Below are 6,170 nucleotides of genomic sequence, written 5' to 3' on the forward strand. Positions count from 1 at the left end.
TACATATTTCTTTATGCTGAGGTGTAATCATACTGAAGGCTGTGGTTTTTGATCTTCATCACTGTTTTAAGTTCCCTTCGCTTTCAGCAAGAGAGGCTGTATCATTTGCATACAGAGGTTGTTAATGAGTCTTCTTCTAAACCTATTGCCACATTCTTCTTCACGTAGTCTAGCTTCTCAGATTACCTGCTCAGCATACAGACTGAATAAGTATGGTGAAAGGATAGCACCCTCACGCACAACTTTTCTGATTTTAAACCACACAGAATCCCCTCGTTCTGTTTAAATCACTACCTCTTACTCTATGTACAGGTTCCTCATGAGCACAATTAAGTGTTCCGAAATTCTCATTCTTCACAATGTTATCCATAATTATATGATCCACACAGTCAAATACCTATTCATAGTCAATAAAGCACAGGTAAACATCTTTCTGGTATCCTCTGCTTTCAGTCAAGATCCACCTAACGTCAGCAATGATGTCCCTCGTAATACATCCGCTTCTAAATCTGGCTTTAATTTCTGGCAGTTCCTGTCAATGTACTGCTGCAACCATTTCTGAATTATCTTCAGCAAAATTTTACTTGCATTAATGATACTGTTCAATAAATTTCTGCATTTGGTTGGATCACCATTCTTTGAAATGGGCATAAATATGGATCTCTTCCAGTTGGTTGGTCAAGTATCAGTCTTTCAAATTTCTTGGCTTAGACAAGTGAGCGCTTTCAGAGTTGCATCCATTTGTTGAAACATCACAGTTGGTACTCCGTCAATTCCTGGAGCCTTTTTTTTTGTTTTTGCCAATGCCTTCAGCGCAGCTTGGACTTCTTCCTTCAATATCACTGGTTCTTGATCATATGCGACCTCCTGAAATGGGTGAATGTTGACCAATTCTTTTTGGTACAGTGACTCTGTGTATTCCTCCCATCTTTCTTGATGCTTCCTGTGTCATTCAATACTTTGCCCATAGACTCCTTCAATACTCTAACTTGAGGCTTCAATTTTTTCTTCAGTTCTTTCATCTTGACAAATGCCGAGTGTGTTCTTCCCTTTCGGTTTTCTAACTCCAAGTCTTTGCACATTTCATTATAATACTTTGTCTTCTCGAGCCGCCCTTTGAGACCTTTTGTTCAGCTCTTTTACTTCATTATTTCTTCCATCTGCTTTAGCTATTCTACATTCAAGAGCAACTTTCAGGGTCTCTTCCGACATCCCTTTGGTCTTTTCTTTCTTGCTTGTCTTTTTAATGACCTTTTACTTTCTTCATGTATGATGTCCTTGATGTCATGCGTTACCACCATCAAATAGTAAAGGGAGGGAGGGAAGGAGTATGTGTGTTGGAAGGAATAATCTGTTTATAAAAATACACAACCTTCCCAAAGGTCCCTCATACCAGCATATCAATCACTAGTTTGAAAAAAAAAAAAAAAGGATTTTAAATGTTCAAAGATTTTATTTCAAAACAGAAACATGGTTTGGCAGTTACTGGCCAAACTGGTTCCTCATTATCCTGGCACAAATCTGGACGAAATTTTCCAGCCCCCCTTCAAAATTAGATGTGACATATAACGAAGCTCTAGCCAAAGGAACATGAGCAGATGGGAAGTGCGCTACCCAGGATCCTCCATGCTCTTTTCCCATTCTGACTATCTGGTAGGAGGAAACCTGGGAACAGCTGAATAGTAAAGCACAAAATAAAGGAGTCTGGGTTCCTGAATCATTGCTTCAAGAAAAGCTGCCTAATGAGAATCCATAATGGACTGTTTACACAGTGAGAAATGAGCTTTTAGTGCATTGTGTCACTTAAGTTTGGGGATCATTTGTTACTAAAGTTAGGATTACCTTAATACATGACAAAAACTTTTATCAAGAAGGCTAAAAGAGCTTATTTACTCTAATCTCCACTGGCATTCGGCAATTTTTCCGACCCCATACAATACCAAAATAATCCTGGCCTCGTATATTAGAAATTCTATAGCAGTGGTACATTTGTTTTGTTTTTTGCATGTTTTTATTTCACCCACCCAAAGATAAAACGTCCATTAAAAAACTATCAGCCATACAATTAGGTTGAAGACTGATATTTACGGTACAGTAATAATCCCATTTTTTAACTAAAGAAAGAAGCTTATAGACTTCAACACCTAGATTCAATAAGTATTATCATTTTTCAAAGTTTTTCCAAAAGAGATTTACTCAATGCAAGATTTTGTTCAGTTTTAGAAAGCATTAAAGTGTAAGATTATAGTTCACCATATAAAATTTTTTCTGCTTGCATATATATCAACTAATACACTTACAAGGAGCCCTGGTGGCACAGGGGTTAAGTGCTCAGCTGCTAACCAAAAGGTCAGCAGTTCGAACCCATCAGCCTTTCCACACTAAAAAGATGTGGCAGTCTGCTTCCGTAAAGATTTACAGCCTTGGAAACCCTATGGGACAGTTCTACTCTGTCCCATAGGGTTACCATGAGTCAGAATCGACTCAACAGCAATGGGTTGGGTTGCTGTTTTTACCTCTATGCTGACTATTATCACTTAAAAGTCATAATTTCTAACCTCAAGTAGCTTCTGAATGCTGCATGGCAATTCTACTATATTTCCAGAGTCTGTTCTCAATCCTGTTCACTTAAGTGACCACAGACAGTCCTCGCTTTGCACAGTACTCCGTGCTATAAAAATGACCATGTAAGCTGAAATTATGTAAAGTGACCTTAATAATTAATGAGAAAAATTACATTTGTTCCAAGACCTTTAAAATGTTTTGTCAAAACATTAAAACTTTCTTACTATCAGCTATAAATATAGAGGAATTTAAAAAATAATAACACTGGTATTATTTAGCATACTGTAATTTAAAACATTAAAAAAATCAAGGATTAGAATATTTATTTCTTTGTAAACTGCATTTTATGTATCATAAATTAAAGATACAAATCTCTTTTGAAAGTTTGATATTTAGGGTTAAAAAAAAAATGTCTCCAAAGCAATACTCTGGAATTTACATATGCTTCAAATTCTGTCAGCAAAAACACTCTTCTAATAGAAAAAAAGGTCAAGTATAAAATTTTTCCTATATACTTTCAAAACTTCTAAAAGGACCCATTTTCCCTGGCCACCACATTAACTGCAAAAATGGACAATGACATTTTTCCCTCTAAAATTACTCACAATATAATCCCCCTTTCTAGAAAATGCTTTTGTTCAACTAATGAATAAGCCCTCATTGAGATGCTAAATCATAGGATGTACTGTGGTTCCCTGAAAAGGCCAAGCAGCATATTCTTTCACAAAGACTGAGTCATGGGTGGAGAATATTCAGCCTATTTAAAACAAAGAGCAGCTTTAGATCTATTGCCTTTCTTCCAGTTCCTTTGCATGCCAACATCTGGCTATTGTTTTGGTGTATTTTGGGAGGCACAAATATAAACAATACATATACTGTGACACAACCTCAAGCAGGAAGTAGCTCTGGTTAACTCCCAATCATCCACTCTAGCCAGAGGGGAGTAGGTACAGCTCCAATTCTCTGCCCAGCAGAACCACTTACAAAAGGCCCACTTGTCACTGCAAAGAAACCAGAGAACTCCCGGCAGGGCGACACTCCCTCTACGTGGCTGGCAGGTTAGGAACTTGACTCTGAGGTCCAAGGCCTCGGCTAGGAGAAGACTAACAGTCAAACACGGTGTGTAAGAGAGGCCTGCACGGCCCCACATGCCTGGGAGCGCCCTGGCAGGAGCAGCGGCCAGGTGCGGGGAGCTGAGCGTCCCTGGTAGGCTAGGGCCAGGCCCGGCGCCACAGCGGCTGTGGTGGAGCTGCTGGGCGCTTTGTGATGAGAGATTTTGAGGTGCTTCTCTCTCCTTTGTGTAGATGATAGTGTGGGTAGTGAAGGGATGGCTGACAGTGTCAAAACCTTTCTCCAGGACCTTGCCAGGGGAAACAGGACTCCATCTGGCTGTCGGTACCATCTCAAAGCTGGCTGTGCGAATACAGCAGAAGAGGAAGGAAAAGCATCCAAGAAGGGCAAAGGGTGTCCTGGTGCAGAGGACAGTAAGCGTTTAGGGCGAAAGCAAGAGAGTGAGTCACTTACTGCTGTTAGCAGGGTTTTCCAGTGCTGCACTTGGGATGGAGGAGTATCCTGGTAGAGTCTCCTCTTGTTCTACGAGTGTTTACTCCTGCGCGTCAGTCAGCAACAGCACAAACTACTGGTGAGCCATCACTACGTGGAAACGTTTGGTCATGGCTGGAATTCCTCCTCACCTCAGTTCTCGGTGCTCTCTGGGTGCTTAGCGAAGTTGTCAATGCTATCTGCTTCCAAGATACAGCTGGATCTGTCATCTGAGGTATCAGGGAGGAAGCCGCACCCGTTCCCTCATCCCAGCAAAATAATCACTGATAAGCTCTTCCCCGTTTGGCTGCATGCAGGCTCTTCTTCTCCAGGGGATGTTTGTGAGTCTCTTCCCCATCCGTCTTGTTGGTCAGCTGTTAAGTCTCCTGCATGTGCCCCTTCTGTATTCACTGTACTGCTGTGAATACCACTGGTTCAATAAAGGAATTGAAACGGACCGGTGGTTGTCAAACACAGAAAGAACTGGCCTTACTACTTTGGATTTGGTTTGTCCCTGGCTGTCCTCACAGCAATGCAGTCCTCATACGTTATTAGCGGCTGCCTCTTCTTTATCCTCTTTCCTTCATTCATTAACAGCGTCAAGGAAGCAAAGACCCCTGGCGAAACACACCTTCTTCAGTTGCGCCTCTTCTCCTTGGTGGTCTTCTTCAGCAACAGACTCTCCCACAAGACGGTCCACCTGCAGTCTGCTCTGAGTAGCTCAACCTCTGCCAGGAAGTTCCTGTCACCAGTCCATCTCCTGCCAAGCTGACAGCTGCTGCAGGCCTGTGACTTCACCTGCCATCCACAGGGATGGGTGGATGGGAAGGTGGATGTGGCAGCTCTTTGCCCTGCTCACCTCCCCGAGCCAGAGAAGGCAGGACCCACTCTGCCAAAGGCCCTCTGCATATACCCTTCTCTCTCAGGAATTGGAATTTTGTCTCTGGAGCACTTAGGCAAAATCTTCCCGACACCAGTATGTGGGTTTTTAACACCGAGAGTCTGAAAGGACTACAGGTTTCCCAGTATTGCCAAACTGTGTGCCTGCACTGATTTGAATATTTTGTTTTCCTCCCTGTGCCATTTACCCTCCCCCCTCCCCCTCCCGCCTTCCGCCCCTGGATGAGTGGATTTTTTAAGTCTGGCTGTTGTAGCTGGTGGATTTGTTGTTTTCTGTGAAGCACGTACATTGGATGTGGTGGGTACAGGTGTGTCTCAGTTGCTCCTGGCCACTCCCTCGACAGCCTTCACTGTTTGGGTTTTTGTAACTCAGGTTAGGTTTGGCTCTCTTGTTCCTGCAAAAAATGAGTCTGAAGAGATGTGACAGGAGGGAAGACCTCACAGCCAGGTCTGTTGGGTTTCGAGGAGTGATTTTCTCTCTTCCCTTTGAAGGGAAAGGCTTTTTTTTTTACATAAAGTACTCCAACTACAAGCGTTACCCATTCTAGACAAGTGCCAGCGCAACGCAGAGTGCTCAGAGAACCTGAACTTTTACACTCTGGAGGTCTGAGATTTACAGCTGGCCACTGTGGATCTGCCTGGTATTTCAAAGGAACACTGCGTGCTGCAAACAGGAACTCAAGGGGTAAATTTATCCAACCCACTGAACCTGTGATTCGTCGGCTTTTTTCCTGTCATTTTAAGAGACCAAGTATGGGGGTGGGAGAGAGGGAGTCAAAACAACTGTACAGTTTTAAATTATCACAATTAAACGTCAGCTGGTTTCTCACACACACACACACACACACACACACACACACAAAAATTGCATGTAATTCCTCCAATAACATGCTATAATCACCAAATCCAATCAAATAATCCAACTTTTAGTATTTTAATTGAATTTAAAACAGTGACTCCACAGACAGATAATGCACAAAAAGTTGCTTTGTTAATACCTGGGCATGGGGTGGGGTCCTTGTCCGTGAAAACTGACACTTATTTTCAAAGTTGCCAAAACCAATAAGGATTCACTGAGAGTACAGGTGGAAAGAAGAGCAGGGTTCTTTTTTTTTTTTTTTTTTTTTTGGGGGGGGGCGCAGGTTGGAGAAGAGTTTAGGGGG

General features: G+C 42.3%; 1 protein-coding gene and 1 pseudogene across 9 annotated transcripts in view; one reads left to right on the top strand and one right to left on the bottom strand.

Moving 5' to 3' along the window:
• ADAM10 (ADAM metallopeptidase domain 10) overlaps positions 1 to 6,170 on the bottom strand; it is a 158,297-nt gene that overhangs the window by 68,994 nt on the left and 83,133 nt on the right. The gene's annotated exons all lie outside the window — the stretch shown is intronic.
• Positions 3,826 to 5,187, top strand: LOC105756196 (etoposide-induced protein 2.4 homolog pseudogene; annotated as a pseudogene).

The sequence above is a fragment of the Trichechus manatus genome, unplaced genomic scaffold, assembly GCF_000243295.1.
Source record: "Trichechus manatus latirostris isolate Lorelei unplaced genomic scaffold, TriManLat1.0 scaffold00030, whole genome shotgun sequence".
NCBI classification, from domain to species: domain Eukaryota; kingdom Metazoa; phylum Chordata; class Mammalia; order Sirenia; family Trichechidae; genus Trichechus; species Trichechus manatus.